Raw genomic sequence first — 16,880 nt, forward strand, 5'->3', positions numbered from 1 at the left:
CTGGTACTGTGGGCGTTAAGCATCGGCATAACCTCGTTCGCGACACCTTATTGGACGTCTGCTACAGGTCGGGGATCTCTGCTGGTAGGGAGGTTGATATTGGTTTGGTTGATGGACATAGTAGCTCCCTTCGTCCGGCGAATCTGCTTCTTTATTCCTGGGAAAGGGGGCATGATATGTGTGTCAATCTGACGGGGTCTTCCCCCTTGTCTCAGACTGGGTTGTCCGATTTTGTGCCGAGTCGGATTGTTGCTGATGCTGCTCGGCGAAAGTGTGCCAAGTACCGGGATTTGTGCATGACAGCTGGTTATGGTTTCCTACCCTTGTCCTTTTCTTCGCTGGGAGAGCTGGATACGGATGTTGTGGCTTTTCTCAAGCGGATCCAGAAATTCTCTGTTTCTCAGGATGCAGGTGTTAATTACATGCATATTGTCTTAAGACGATTTTAGTAATTTATGAGATAAATTAATAAAATTGATATTATGTTACTAAAATTAGCTTTATCACATAATATGGTCTTGCATGTGTATAATCTGGTCTTAGAATGATATGGGACGAAAAATTAGATTTTTGTTAATTTATTTACTTTTTATAACTTAAAATGGTCTAAATTTACTTGCATGCAAATAAAAGTATAAAAATATGGTATTTAACAATCTTAAGACAAAAGTTCCTTACATTGTATAAGGCAAGTTTTGGGCACAACTCAAGGACTTCTTCCTTGATATTGTTCTTGAGTTATGAAAATAGATGATCCTCCAAGACAACAAACCACCAAAAAGATGGTCTCCTAAGGATACACCCAAGAATCAACCCAGAATACTACTATAATACTAACTAGGTATATGTAGTAGTAAACCTTGTTTATTGTATATTTGATGTAATAAATAATATTATTACTTTGATAATATTATTATTTGATAAATATATGTGATTTGATGATAAAGATGAACAAAATTAGAAGGAAAAATGGTCTCTAATGGAGGGTGAAGGCAACCGATTTTTAGCTCATAAAAGGACCAATTTTTACTTCTAATTTTTTCAACTTAAGAATGAGGTAAATAGTGGTGTATAAATAGGAAAATGTGGGACACAAATATTAGTGGAAAAACCACCTAAATGGACACATGTATGCCCTCAAAGAAACCGAAACATATGGACTACTTTTGATCCATTTCGGTTTTCGACATTTTCCCCACAAATGCTTATAAGTCTTATATTTAATTATCTTACATAATTAAATATTAATTTAATTATTTAACACTTAAATAATATAAATTAATTACCAATGACTACTTAACTATTAAGGAATCATAAGAACACTTTATCAAAATACAATGTGTCAATATTAACCCATTTAGCTAATTTTACAACCTCTTGTAAAATTTAATAGCTAATTGATTCTACCTCAAAACATATACAAATATCGTATAAAATTAATTAATTAACAATTAATTAATAATTTCTAATAATTTATTATTTAAATATCACATAATAAAATAATAAATCTCCTTCTCCCGAGTTCGTAACCCGTCATCAAATAATACATTTACGTGACTAATTAAAAGTCAAATAATACAAGGAATTAATTATCTCGTATCTCATATAAATAATTAATTTATTCTATTTGGGCGTCATCCTATGTCTTATTCTCACTTTGTGGCTTTTGAACATTTTCTCCCACTCTGTCTTTAAGAAATAATCCTCTTTTCTTAATAGACAGCATCACGAGCCACAAATCCTTCATTCTCGTGATCTTGTAAGAAAAATGAGCACATGTTTACTATCGAAACAAGCTACAATTTAGGTACCATGCCTAACCATATCTCATATGAAAAGTAGATGATTGCTTTAGTCATGTTTTATTTTAGTGGAAAATTATAAATGCTAGACAAATTTGCAACAGAAACTATCTCCAACTTTATAGTAAAGATTCAATCATATCGTATAGGATTCTTTGTAACTTTCTAATACACCTTATCTTGATAGGGTGTGATTATGAAAATGATCTTGTGATACCATATCACTCTCTATTTGGTGTAAAATAAAGTTATTACTTCATGGTTCTCATCCTAAACAAAGTACTAATACTTTGGTTTTTATACTTCATAAGAAGAATTCATTGAATTTATTCAAAGAATTTCTCTTCTTACCTCATTAAGTGGATACCAAGTATCTACCTAGTTCGTCGGTAAAAGAGAAGAAGTATAATGACCTTCTCAGATTGAAAATATATTTGACCATACACATTGAAGTGTATTTGGTGAATAACTAATTCTATTCGCTATACTTTTCAAGAAAATTCACGAAATATCTTGCTTTGAATACAAGATTTGCACATTACATGAGATTCACAATCAAATGGTATGGGATACTAGTCAAAACTAGTTTTAATGCGAGTTTCAATCAAGAAATGAGAAATAATTTGGGATCACCAACTTGAGTCTTATATAATATATATGACATTTATTTTTAGTTTGAATATAATTACCTTAATTTGTATGGTCCCACCATAAATTAATCGTGATATGTTAGGGCACAACGCTTGTTTTAATTGAATAATTGAGAAACCCTTTGTGTTTTATACAAAAACTTGAATTATATTCTTATCTAGAGTTGGTGTACATCATAACAATTATTGAGGTACATTTCTAAATACAAAACTAAATAAGTACACTATAACACTTATATGTCTATGGAAGAAATGACAACTACCCTAGTTCCATTAATGTAAATTTCTGAATTTATTCTTGCTAGTCATCACATGATAATGCCAAATATTATGAAATCCATTAATTTGTATCAAATACTCATGATGTGGTATTTGGCAATAATGCAATGTCAATGTCATAGATATTCATGAAGGAATATGTTGGAGTCACACGACTAACTTCCTTGATCTTTACTTATTTGGGGTTTGTCTCTATTTTAGTATCTAACACCTTCTCTTTCGAGCCCAGTTCTATCCTTAACATTTAAGATAGGAACTTTACTTCATATTGCTCCCACTCACTTCAAGAATTTATACTTCATGAAGACTTATCTTCATATAAATTCCTAGTTAATCCTTCACAAGGATGAACTCTATTGTGGTATTTGGTCAATCAAAATTTCTAACAAATTAATTTACCAATTTAACATTGTCATATTCTTAAAAACTTAAGTGCTTGATGACAAGTGTTTAGGTTGAGCAATAAGACTTTTGAACCATGGATGGATAGAAGATATAATAAAAACATATTTTGACTAATCATTACCTCTAGTAATTTCTTCACAAGAAATCATACACAGGTATGTTAGAAATTTTAAGATGCTAATCTTATATGACTTAGGACAACTCCTATGGAGGTTTATGGAATAGAATGATTCCTATGGAGCTAGTCCACAATCTATGATACGGTTCAATTTAGAAAGAGATTCCATAGAAATAGTGGTTTAGCGGAGACTCGTGTTACAATCGAATGATTTCGCATATGAGTAGGAGCCGAGTAATGAAATAGAACAACATTAAAAACAACGAAATAATGGGGAAAACAACATTCATCTTAATAAATAAAACATTTAAGTATGTTGTAGCATTTATATAATGACCTCCACCCAATTATACAAATGATTCCGAGACCCAAAATTCATATTAAATCTTGGATGTGAGCTAACGGGCCCTCTACACCTCTTGCTAATAAAATCTTGGTAGGTTAACTCTTTTAACCGATTCTACAATTATAACTCTCGGTCGATGAATTTACGTTAAGTTCATATTTAGCCCGAACCTATTGGGACAACGGTCCCTCTAATATTTTCGTTGAGATCAACCAAATTTCGAAATGTAATAACATTTTATTACCCCACTTTCCCAACGTCAATAGAGAGCACCCCGAAAAATCGTATTGTACCCCTTATGAAATTGAGATTTATGGGTTCCTACTATTTGGTAAGGCTATGTATCAATCTTAATAACGTGAGAGGTCGAGTCAATTTATTATCTATCAAATTTATGTGAAATAAATTTTTGAACTAACGATAATTAAAATTGACACGGTCGAATACTCGATATGATATGCATGTGTTGTTTATGGCGATTTGGCAATGCATGCAACATATAAAGAAAAATGCGCAAGCAATAAATAAATTTCCTAGTATGGCCTTCCTAAAATAGAAAATCAAATAATCTATTACAAATTCGGAAACCAACTCCATTGGCCCCTTGAACTTCAAGTGGCACGTTTCCCAAGGACTCCATCTTGATCGGAACGCCTTTCCGATTTGCACCGTCTTGAAGGAACTCCGGAATTACAAATAATAATAAAATACATAGCTATTCCTATTATACATTTGTAATACGAAAAACTAGTAAAACGTGATACGAGATCACAATAAATTACAACCGAATCGGTAATCCCTTACATTACGGGTAATACCGATTAAAACTAAGACCATACGAAGATAAAATTACATAAATCAAAATTACATAAATAAAATTATGACTGACAGGCTAGTCGTGTACCTACCAAAAATAACCTACTGGCACTAACTAATATAGCTAGGGAAGTCAGGTCGATCTCCACAGGGAGGCAAGATATATGTTAAAGGTCCGTCTATTTGGTCACAAATGGGGGGATTGAAATTGGTTTTCTAAACTAAAAGGCTTTAGGGAAAGAGTGGTAAGGAAAGAGCAATAAAGGCAAGAAAATGTAATAAAGATGATCAATAAAGAGGGAACATGTCGGGATTTCGGTTCACTACGGTAGTCTAATGACTCAACTGCAAATAGTCTAGATAATTTACTGTGAGACGGATATTGGAAAGGTCCTTCATGTCCACTTTCTATCCTAGATTTCCACTAACTTAACTTCCGTCCTCGTCAGGGTAGTCTACTGTTCATAGCAGGTCTATTTAGTCCAATCTTCCGATCCATGAATAAATTTAACAAGATTAAAGGGTAACTTAGAAGCGTACACTCAACTAAGTCGGTATTATAATTAAATTGCCATGGGTACAGATTCTCACAAATAAATCATCTAGCATGTTCGCTACATCGTCACAATTCTACCATAGATCCCCTAATCCCAACATGAATGAATTTAGCTACTCATATCGTTAATGTTGTCAATATTAATAATGATGAAATAACTAACAATAGACATGATGAAATAATAATAAAATTGCATAAATAAAACTTAGGGCAAAAATTAATAACAAGAGAGGCAATATATTAAAGCAATAAATGATGAGATTAAGATTAAAAGGAGAGAAGAATTACAATAACAAGAATTCCGGCGTAAAGAACAACCAAGATCCAAGCAAAGTAAACCTGAGAGCAAAGTTACAGTAGAAAAGTTTAGAGAAAGAGAAAGCTGCGTAGTAGAGTAATTAAGAATAAAAGGTAGTGTAAAGAGTAGTCCAAGAGGTCCTAATGACCTAATTATTCGAAGCTTAAATAGAAATAACAAGGTCCACTAACTAAAATATGCAACACAGGTTAATTAAAGCCCGTGAAAACTCCAATCCTCTCGATCGAGCAGTGTAGAACCACTCGATCGAGGACTTCAGCAGATAAACCTCTCGATCGAGCACAAATGTTACTCGATCGAGGAAAGCCTCAAAATAGCACTTCGATCGAGTAAAGTAAAATACTCGATCGACCTCCTCAGCATGTGAAACCACTCGATCAACTAAGAAAAGCATTCGATCGAGTGTTCTTCCTCCAAAATAGCTCCAAAGTCGTCGCCGATTGCTTCGTTGACCATTCCTTCACGCATCCCAATGCAGTGCTCTCGCTCTAAATTCCCGTCTCCTCAAAATGCATGCAAAACAGGACGAAAAGGGTACGACTCCACTACTTTCAGGTTCATTCCTCCAAAACAGACAAAACAAACCAAAGCGGCCATTTAGGGGCATAATGCAATACAAAACACTGCAAAAGTGCATAGAATTACATGCCAAATAAGGCTAAAAAGACAATATAAAATGCACGTATCAAATCTCCCCAAACCGAACATTTACTCGTCCTCGAGTAAACTAAATGCAAACTACTGGAACGGAAATGAAAACTCAGAGCTAGCTATAACTTGTGTACTTGAACCAATTTAATGCAACAGAAGTCAACAGTTATAGCTACAGCAGTCAATACGTAAACGAGTTATAAGATGTCCAGAAATAAAGCTGGCCTATCGACCTTGCAAGACCAACAAAATCGGACTCTCACGTGGTCACTTTTCTCTCGTGAAGCAAAGGGTGAATTATATGTGTAAAAAAGAGATAGAGAAACAGTTACTCACCTAAACTGCGACCTACATAGCTTGCATGCAACAAAAATGAAAGACGATTCGAGTACTATGCACACATTCCAACCAACAATGTCTGTCACAGCCGAGGGCTTACAAATAGTGTAGGAAAGTGAGGTTCAGATGAGAAAAGGCAAAAAAAAATTATGGAAATGTGGAGGTAAAAGCGTCAAGCTAGTTCCTAAATAGGACCATATAAGATCGTCCGAATCTCAACTGACTAAAAATAAACACAAGCGCCCTTTATTCGGCACACAGCTCACTAAACAAATACACTACCTCCTCAAAAATGTGTGAATAAGAACAAGGAGTGAGACGGTCACAAAATTCCCTTTTTTTTATACCGTCTTAATGAATCAAACAATACAAATCAAATAAATTTTTCAACCAAATTTTTCCCTTCTTTTTCTCTGATCAAGCGTGACACATCTTTTTTTTCATTTTTTTTCTATTTTTTCCTCTTCACGTTTTCCTTTTTTTTTTCAATTTCTTTTTTTTTTTCATCCTCCCTTCCTTCATTCTCCACCAACTCCAATCAATATACACACGAGCCAAACTTGCAGACGGAAAAACATACCACAAAAGACATAGTAAACTAGCTTGACTAGGCAGGCTTAGTTTTGGATGTAGCTAATGGGTCAAAAAGGCTAAACTTGGCTTAAGTGGAGCTAAATGGGTGAAAAATGTAAGAAAATGGGAAATTTACAAGCACCTCCCTGCATGTGACACCGACCACAAACCCGAATGTATGCATTTGACAAGAAATCAAATGTCATAAAAGTGCAAAAAAGATGAACATGCTATGCAAGGAGTACTACTCTCAATTCCTATGTAAACCGGTCATGAATGTCACCAGTTACAAGGCTCTAAATCTCAGAAATTGTAAAGTAGGTTGCCAATTTATCAAGTCAAGTCTAAACAGTCAGCTATATTTGAACAAAAACTCGTAGATTATGCGTAAGACTCAGCTAATAACCGTCAATGAAAGTGCAAGGTTCAAGTAAAATGACAAGTTAAAGTGCAATATCATCACGGAAATTAACCGTTCCTACTCAACCTATATGCAAAAATAAACGTGAATATTTTATTAATTTATTTTGAATTTTCTAATTTTTTAGATTTTATAAATACAATGCAACCTGAAAATAGAAACGTGAATGCAAAACAAATGCAAATGCAGACTCAAAGGATGCATTACCCTCCCCAAACCAAAACGGACAACGCCCTCGTTGTCCTCCAGCATACACAAGTAGATATATATGGGGAAACGGGAATATACAACCAATAAATGAATGAAAACAATAAAAAAAAAGGAGGCAAAAGAAAATAAAAGAGCGAGAATATACATACAAAACACGAACTTCCCCAAACCAGCCTGAAAACTGGGGAAGTGAGTAGACCAGTAGCTACTCTTCAGCCTCCTCTATCACGTCCTCCACCGTCACTGTGAACTCCGGGCCCTCCTCCTGCTCTCTCCTCCTCCTCTCCTCACCCTGAGCTCTCGCTACCACCGCTGCTGGGTCCTTCTCCTCCTCCTCCTCACTAGCTGACTTAGGGTACCCCTGAGCTGGGTACCGTTAGAAGGACGGGTGTGCCCAACCCTCTGCAATGGGACGGGGTCGCCTCATGTGATACTCGTACAGAGGGAACAAAGTAAGAGCTATGTCCCTCTCCATACGAGCCCGTCTCTCTGCAATCTCAAGAAACAAACTGTCACGGCGCCCTTGGTCCATGACCGCAGACACCTAAAAGGGTGGAGGAGATACAAAATTAGCCGGAAGAACCGGCTGTGCCTGTGTCTGGTCGGGCGCAGGAGTAGGAGTAGGGATCGGGGTAGGAATGGCCGTGGAAGTCTGGCCACCCGTAGAAGGTGTGGATCCCTCTCCGGTCTGAGGTCGACGCCGCTTCCTAGAAACGGACATGGTAGTCGGTGGTCGGAGCGGTAGGTGGTACATGGGTAACGGTGGTGGTAACCTGCCCCTAACAGTGGGCAAGGGGACGAGGCGAGGAAGGGTGGTGCAAGGAAGGTCCTCGGACAAGAAACCACTAATCTTCCAAGTCCGGTAGTCTGAAGTCAGCCAAGTCATGGATAACATAGATGCTAGGTCCAGGTACCTATCTCCAACTATGTACGGTAAGTCACGAGGGAAGGCAGGGAAGAAAGAACGGGCAAGAAAGGTGGCTATGCCACCGCAGACGACGGTGCCCGTGGTCTTCTCCCCTACAGACTGAAAGTACTGGGCGGTCAGGTAAGCAGTGTTGAGGACAAAGGGGACCTCGCTGTCAAAGTTTAGGTACCCGCCCAGAATAGAAAGCTTGGTGTTAGTCACATTGTTTGGCTCCTGACGGCCAAAAAAAGTACCTCTTATCAGACGTAGGAAGTAACGAGCAGGAGGGAGGTGGACCTGAGCGAGCTTTCGCTCCTCGTAGGTGGTCTGTGCCAAAGTCCGCCATAACTAACGGATGACCTTCCTAGGGGCGGCAGTGGCGCCCGTAAAGGAAAGTCCAAGTCGAGTATCAAACTCCTCTAAAGTCATAGAAAAGGTCAGGTTAAACAACCGGAAAGACACAGAAGCACAAGTAAGGGCAGCGTCGTGTGCCCCAGAGGAGAAGGTAAAAGAGCTGAAGAACTCAAGGGTCAGCTCCTTGAAGGTGTGGGCACTCATGGTCACAAGTCTAGCCATCCCCGTACTCCTCAAAATCTCACAAACCAGCTCGTAAATACCAAGCCTCTCAAATGACAGAATGGCACAAAAAATGAGTAGGAATAAAGTCACAGTCAAGCAAAGCATAAAATCTAGTGAGATGAATACCATTAACAAAGATTACCTGGGGGTAGTCGGGGTGCGAGTCCAACGAATCATCCCCTCGGATGGTAACATGGCCAGCTGAACGACCATCAGTAGGTGTAGCTCGTGCACGACCCCGGCCTCTAGAACCCGAAGTAGAAGCTCGTCCTCCGACGGGACGAGGTACTAGAGCCGCCCGGTAAGCAGCTGTAACTGCGGGTGACCACGCAGCAGGGGTGGTCACCGTACCTGAGGTACTAGCTGTAGCTGCAACAGAAGAAGCAGCAGATACAGACACAGAGGAAGAAGGGCTAGCAGCAGTGCTAGCAAAAACAGAGGCTGAGACGGAAGTAGGAGCTGAGGCGGAGCTAGCAGCAGTAACAACAGTACCAGCTGTAGTGACAAGGAACACGGGAATAGCAACAGAGGTACTAACGGTCGTGGAGACGGTGGTGACAGCAGGGACCACCTTCTCAGTCAAGGACGGAGTAGCAGTCGAATTGGAGGAGGGCATTCAGCTACTGTCCATCCTAATTAAGTAAGGAAAAGGGAATGATAATCAATTAACAATTAAACACCAGAAATCCCAAATTCAGTCGAAATTTTTGACTCTTAAGCATGAGCCTCAAATCCCAATTACTTCACAAATTCGAAACAAACAGGTAATCAAAGATGAAGTAAGGGAGATAATTATCAAGTGAAACAATTTGAACAGAAACCCCAATTTATCAGTCGAAAATTCGACTGTCATAAACCCTAATTCATCATTACTTCATAAATGGCAAAATTAGAACAATTAATCAACAATGAAGTAAAGGAAATACTTACTTGATAATAAGACCCACAAACTAAGCAAGAAATCGACAAAGAACGATGCAAAGAAGGCGATTTTCGAACAAAAACCGCAAACCCTAATTTCTTCAATTGACCGAGTGAACAAACAAGAATCAAAGGGGAAACAAGGGGGAAATGTCGTGTTACTTGCAAAGAAGAGATTGTGGGTGTTTGATTTGGTTATGGGCAATAAAAATGGAGGATTTGGGGATTGTTTGTATCGCAAGGATGATGATGAACGAAATAATGAAATAATGAATGAAAATAGGAAGTTTCAGAGTTACTTCCTGCGCGGAAGTTTTTTTGATTTCACTCGATCGAGTGATTTGAAACCACTCGATCGAGAGATTTTGTCTTCAATTCACTCGATCGAGTAAAATTCTACTCGATCGAGAGATCCCTCTTTTTGCTGTTACGATCGAGCCTTTTGAAACCCTTCGATCGAATCTTTTCCTGCGTAATCCTCTCGAAGTACTCGATCGAGTTCTTTTCCACGTGTATGTCATCCAAAATGCGTATAATCTCCCCAAACCTACATAAAAACACTCGCAAACATATCCCGATATACCAAAACACAAAAAGTAACAGTCTATACGTTGAAGCTTGTGTCCTCCACAAATTAGTGTGATAACATTTGTAAATCTCTTACAGGTTCACAAGGGTATACTTCGTATTTAATCAGTTGATTAACGATTACCTAATAACGGTTGGCTTGCTAGAAAGTTTGACGTTATTATCATACACATGGCGGTGATCAACTGGTCCCTAAAGGTCACACCTAAAGGATGTTTTTTGAGAGATGTGGTTATGGAAATGTAATCACATTGATGCCTTATATGACTAAACAGTTAGTCAATGTGTTGATGAGACAATTTTTTAATGCCGATTAAATAATATTAGTTGAGACGAATTAACTGTCAATTCGTAAATTGAATATAATAAATTATATTTAATTAATGTATATAATGTTAGCTTGGACGAATTAATATGTTAATTCGTAATTAAATGTAATCGGTTATATTTAATCAGCAAATGATAATTATACGATATTGTCATAATAAATTATTATTGACCCGTATTAATAAATCAACTGCAAGCTGTTGTGAGTAGACTTGTTAATGCGGAATAATATAAATGACAATTTATATTTAACACATTTTATACATTTTTGGAATAACCGAAAATAAGAATTTTTATCCTCATTTTCGGTAGTTGCCAAACCGAAAATAAGGAAATAATACTCCTTATTATTTTGGCATTATGGGCCGAATTAGGGAAAAATAAGATCTCCATTTTTCCTTCTCTTTTTCGGTTTATTAAGAGAAAGGAGAGATCATTTTCTACCCTAATTCTGACCTAGCACACAATCATCAAAACACAAAAACAAAACCCTAAATAATTTACAGAAATTGGGGATCGATTCTAGCAAGAACACAAAGGGCATATCTCATATCGTCTTGGGTGCAACTGATAGGTGAATATCATTGCGATATTGTTCTTTGGCCGACTTTGCTAGGACCGAAGGTTGCTTCTTAATTCTCTACTTTTGTTTATGCAATTTAGTTTTATGACTCATAATCATCTTATAAATTCGTTATAATCCTTAAAGTTAAAGGGATGCATACAGATAAATCCCACAAGTGGTATCAGAGCCAAGGCCACGAATTTTATTTTGATGATTTTCATAAAATTGGATGTGAACAAAATTTTGGTCTCGAAAAATTAGGGTTCCGGCTGTAAATTTTTTTTAGTCATAGCTGATTTCGTTTCTCGGTGTGGTCGATCGACCAGTACTCCTAGTCGATCGACTGCCTCGACTAGTCAGCCGAGATGTTTTCGTTTTTTTTGTTGCTTTGAATTCCATTTTGATTTTTCATATTGTTGTTTTAATCGGTTAAGATAATAATATGATAATTTGTAGATGTTTCGATTTAATAAATCGAGATGTAAATGGAAATCGGTTTTGTCGGATTGATGAATTGTTTTTGCTGTTTTTTGGCATATAACTTAATTTAACAAAAGTTCAAATCAATTATGATAATCGGTTTTATCATGATTTAGGTATTCTTTTAACAGGTTAAATTTGAATAATCTAGTTTGAACATGTATTTAAATTAAAAGTTGAATATGCCAATCTTGTTAATAGCAACTTTAAAACAATTGTTCTTTTTCTTCAATGCTTGCGGCTGTTTTTTTCAAAAAGAAAAAAAAATTGAGTTTTTTTGTTTTAGGGTTTATTCCGCCGAGAAGAAAAAAAAAATTATTTTTTTTGGTGTTTTTTGTTGAAAAACCGTGAGCCAAGAAAAAAGGGGATTCTGTTTTTTTTTCGGACTAAAACCGTGAGCAATAAGAAAAAAAAAAAAAAACTATTTTTTTTTTTTTTTTTTTTTTTGCTAATATGCCTAGACTATTATATAAAAAAAAGGTTTTTCTGTTTTTTTTATTCGGTTTTAGCTGTAAAACCGAGAAGAGTTTTTTTTATTGGGTTGTGTCGGTTTTTACCGAGATAAATTTAAAAAGGAAATTTTTTGTTTTGTTTCTGGCCAATTAATTATTGTGAAGCGGTTCATAATTCATAGATACCTAATTATTTTAAAGCAGTTTAAAATATTGATGGATTAAATTCATATTACAAGTTTAATATGAATTAAGATTAAAATTAATGTGATTAATTGAGGAATTGTCACTTAATTTGATCATTTAAATGGGTGGTTTGGATAAAATTAATCTACATCATTAAAGAATTATGTCTTGCATGTTTATTTTATTTAGTTGAATGAATCGTTGAATGGTTTTATTTACGTATTTTTGCAATCGGTTGTAATTTGTAATACTTAGTGTGGCCTTAGTCAAATTATGTTTTCGTAATGATGGGAACATAAGTTTTAATGTAATTTGAGATCTCGTATCTCCGTTTTGGTTGTATTTATTTATTACGGTTTTGAAATTAGAATGTAAATAGGTTTATTATGTAATTTTTAAATTGTAATTTTTGAGAAGACTAAAGATGGAGATTGGAGCTCACTCCCGCTACATGAATCAAGATGGAACATCAAGACAAGCTTCTCGGGTCCATGGATGGAATCCAAAGTTGTATTTATGTTCATTTTGATAGGATAGGCCACACTAGGACTTTATTTTGTTTTACGTTGTACCGTTCTTATTGCTTGTCATTCACATGCTAGTTAATGAATCATATCCCGCCTAAAACCAAACCACCTACTAAAATGCATGAAAATTGACACATATAGGTTGTATGTTAGTTTTCATAGACATACAAATGTCACATGTTTATTAATCCATCACCTTAGTTTATTCATTCACGCATGCTAGATATTAGTTCACTTAAAATGAATTAAAACAAAGTTGATGGGATCTTCCTCTAAAACGAAAATTGAGATTAGTCTTTATAAGGGCAAACAACTATGAATCCCTTCTTCGTCGGTAGGCATAATATGACCCCTTCTACGTTGGGCAAGTAGTTTGTGTTGACTTAGTTTATCTCAACATTATAGTCCGAAGAGTTTCTCGTGATTATGATGGACTAAAGATAAAATTTACAGAAATTTATCGACCAAGAATTCTAACAGTAGAATTAGCCAAAAGGTTGGCTTATCAATTTACAAATAATTGAGTCTTGTGATCATTTATATAATTCTTGAGGAAGGTCAATTATATAAATGTTTTGAGTCTTCGCATTATAACAGTATTACATTAGACTTAAATTAAAATTGATGCACATGCTTATTATTTATTCTTCTTTTCGCAGTGTAGAACACGTTTACATTACTGTTACAACAAATGGCTGGAAATAACGAAATCCCAATGCCAAGTACCACACTTGGACGCGAGTCCTGGCTGAAAGTTTTTATGGACATCATGAATCAGTACACGCGACTGAAAAATGATGGATCCAACTTTGCGGACTGAGAGGCAGCACAACGGAATGTTGCCATTGCTGACGGTAAGCTCAAGTACTTAACTGAGCCAATACCGGTAAACCCAGGCCCCAATGCGGGAGTTAACGAGTCACTTGCTTATAGTGATTTCGTCATGGAAGCGGGTGCGATAAAGAACATACTTATCTTTTCAATAGAAACCAATTTGCAGAGAGCTTTATTGCCCAGGGTGCAAACAAGATTTTCACCACGCTCACTAAAGAATTCTCAAAAGCACCGAGGATCGTTACTTATGAGCATACCTGTCGCTTCTTTGATGCAAAACTCCAAAAGGGCCAACCGGTTAGCCCACACATTCTCAACATGATTGTGAATGTCGAGAAATTGGAGGCACTTGATTGCAAAATCAGTGAGAGCATTGTCATTGACCGAATGCTTCATTCTCTTCATGATAGTTTTGCCCTTTTCAGGGCGAACTACTACATGAATGACTTGAAAAAGAGTCCTCATGAGCTACACTTCCTTCACGTACAGACCGAGAAGGATATGAAATTGAGTGGGAGCATGAAGCAGGATGTTCTCACGATTTCCAACAAGGGTAAAGGTAAGGGCAAAGCTCCAGGCGACCTAACTGTAGGTAAGCCAAAATTCAAGAAGCCAGGAAACGGTAAGAGTGGGCCTGGTGAGACTAGTGGCTCACAGGGCAAGGCAAAGAGCAAGGGCGGTGACATTGATTGCCACCATTGTCATAAGACTGGACATTGGAGAAGGAACTGTCCCGTGTACCGTGAGGACGAAAGCGAGCCGCGCGTCGTTCTGTTGGTATGTCATCTTATATTCATATGATTGAGATTAACCATGCAAGTTTGAAAACTTGGGTACTTGATACTGGTTGTGGTTCTCATCTGTGTAATCATTTGCGGGGCCTAAGAAACATCACACCTCTCGGAAAGGGTGATGTGGACCTGCGAGTCGGGAATGGAGCCGAGTTCTTCTTTGTCTCGAAGGGAACATATGTAATCCAACTCCCTAGTGGTTTTGAGTTATTTTTAAATAACTGTTACTATGTACCCAGTTTGTCTAAGAACATTATTTCAGTTTCCGTACTTGATAAAGACGGATTTTCATTTTTAATAAAGGATAATAGCTGTATTTTCTCTTTCAATGAAATGATTTATGGCAAAGTGGTTTCCATGAATGGAATTTACATCTTAGATCAAACCACTGAAGTATTACACGTGAATAATAAGAAATTAAAGGTTGGTGACAAAGATCAAACCTATCTATGGCATTGTCGAATGGGACACATAAATGAGAAACGCGTAAAGAAACTCATCGATAATAGGACTATTCCCGCATTCGAATATTCTACATATGGCACGTGTGAATCATGTCTCATTGGCAAAATGACTCGAATTTCTTTCAAAGGTGTTGGAATGCGCGCTAGTGACCTATTAGGACTCATACATACAGATGTTTGTGGACCTATGTCAATTACCGCTAGAGATGGCTATAAATATTTTATCACTTTCACGGACGATTTCAGTAGATACGGATATGTCTACTTGATGAAGCATAAAAGTGAGTCCTTTGAGAAATTCAAGGAATACCAGAACAGGGTTGAGAACCAACTGGGTAGAAAGTTTAAAGCACTCCATTCAGATCAGGTGGCGAATATCTTTCAAATGAGTTTGATCAACACCTCAACGACTGTGGAATCGTTCTACAGTTAACTCCACCTGGAACACGTCAATTAAATGGTGTGTCCGAACGGAGAAATCGAACCTTACTTGATATAGTTCGATCCATGATGAGTCACACGGTAGTGCCTGAATCATTATGGGGTTTTGTTCTTTTGTCAGCTGCTCTTATACTTAACCGAAGTCCGACTAAAGCTGTCAACAAGACTCCATATGAAATGTGGAAGGGAACGGTCCCTAACTTGTCCTTTATTCGGGTTTGGGGCTCCGAGGCTTATGTCAAGTGGAGACACGAGGATAAGCTCGGCCCGCGATCGGTCAAGACATACTTTATAGGTTATCCAAAAGGAACGTTTGGTCATTACTTCTATTCGCCTACCGAACATCGAGTTTTTGTTGCGGCTAGTGCGACGTTCTTAGAGAAATAATTTTTCGAGAATAAGACAAGAAATAGAACCTTCGAACTGTCGGAGATTCCAGAACCAACAACCGAGGAACAGATGGAGGAAGTTATTCCTCCAACTGATGATACGGTTAATATTGCTGAGGAACCTAGGAGGTCGGGTAGAGTCTCTAATCCTCCGGACAGATACATTGGTATGGTCGAGGAGAATGACGTTTTGCTCCTAGAGAGTAATGAACCCGCTACCTATAAAGGTGCTATGTCCTGTTCCGACTCAAAGCTATGGCTCAAAGCCATGCAATCCGAGATGGACTCCATGTATGAGAATAACGTATGGGATCTAGTTGATTTACCTAATAAGGTAAAACCTCTACAGTGCAAATGGCTTTACAAAATAAAGCGTTCTGTAGACACGCAACCAGATACCTATAAGGCACGACTAGTGGAAAAAGGTTTCACTCAAGTGCACGGATTGCATTATGATGAGATTTTTGCACCTGTAGTCATGCTACGTTCCATTCGGATAATCTTAGCGATTGCCGCATTTCATGACTATGAAATTTGGCAAATGGATTTGAAAACCGCCTTCTTAAACGGTTATTTGGAGGAAGAGTTGTACATGGTGCAAACTGAAGGTTTCATAGATCCTGAACATCCTAAGAAAGTATGCAAGCTTAAGCGTTCCATTTATGGACTTAAGCAGGCTTCTCGAAGTTGGAATCATCGTTTCGACCAGGTGATAAAAGAGTATGGTTTCACTCGATCGGTCGAGGAACCATGCTTATATATGAAGTCGAGTGGGAGCAAGATTGTATTCTTGATATTGTATGTCGATGACATACTCTTGATTGGGAATGACATTCCTCTCCTATCTTCAGTTAAAGAATGGTTGTAGAACCATTTCCAGATGAAAGATCTGGGTGAGGCACAACGCATTTTGGGAATCCGTATCTACCGAGATAGATCACGAC

This window comes from Silene latifolia, chromosome 9, assembly GCF_048544455.1.
Source record: "Silene latifolia isolate original U9 population chromosome 9, ASM4854445v1, whole genome shotgun sequence".
Lineage (NCBI taxonomy): Eukaryota > Viridiplantae > Streptophyta > Magnoliopsida > Caryophyllales > Caryophyllaceae > Silene > Silene latifolia.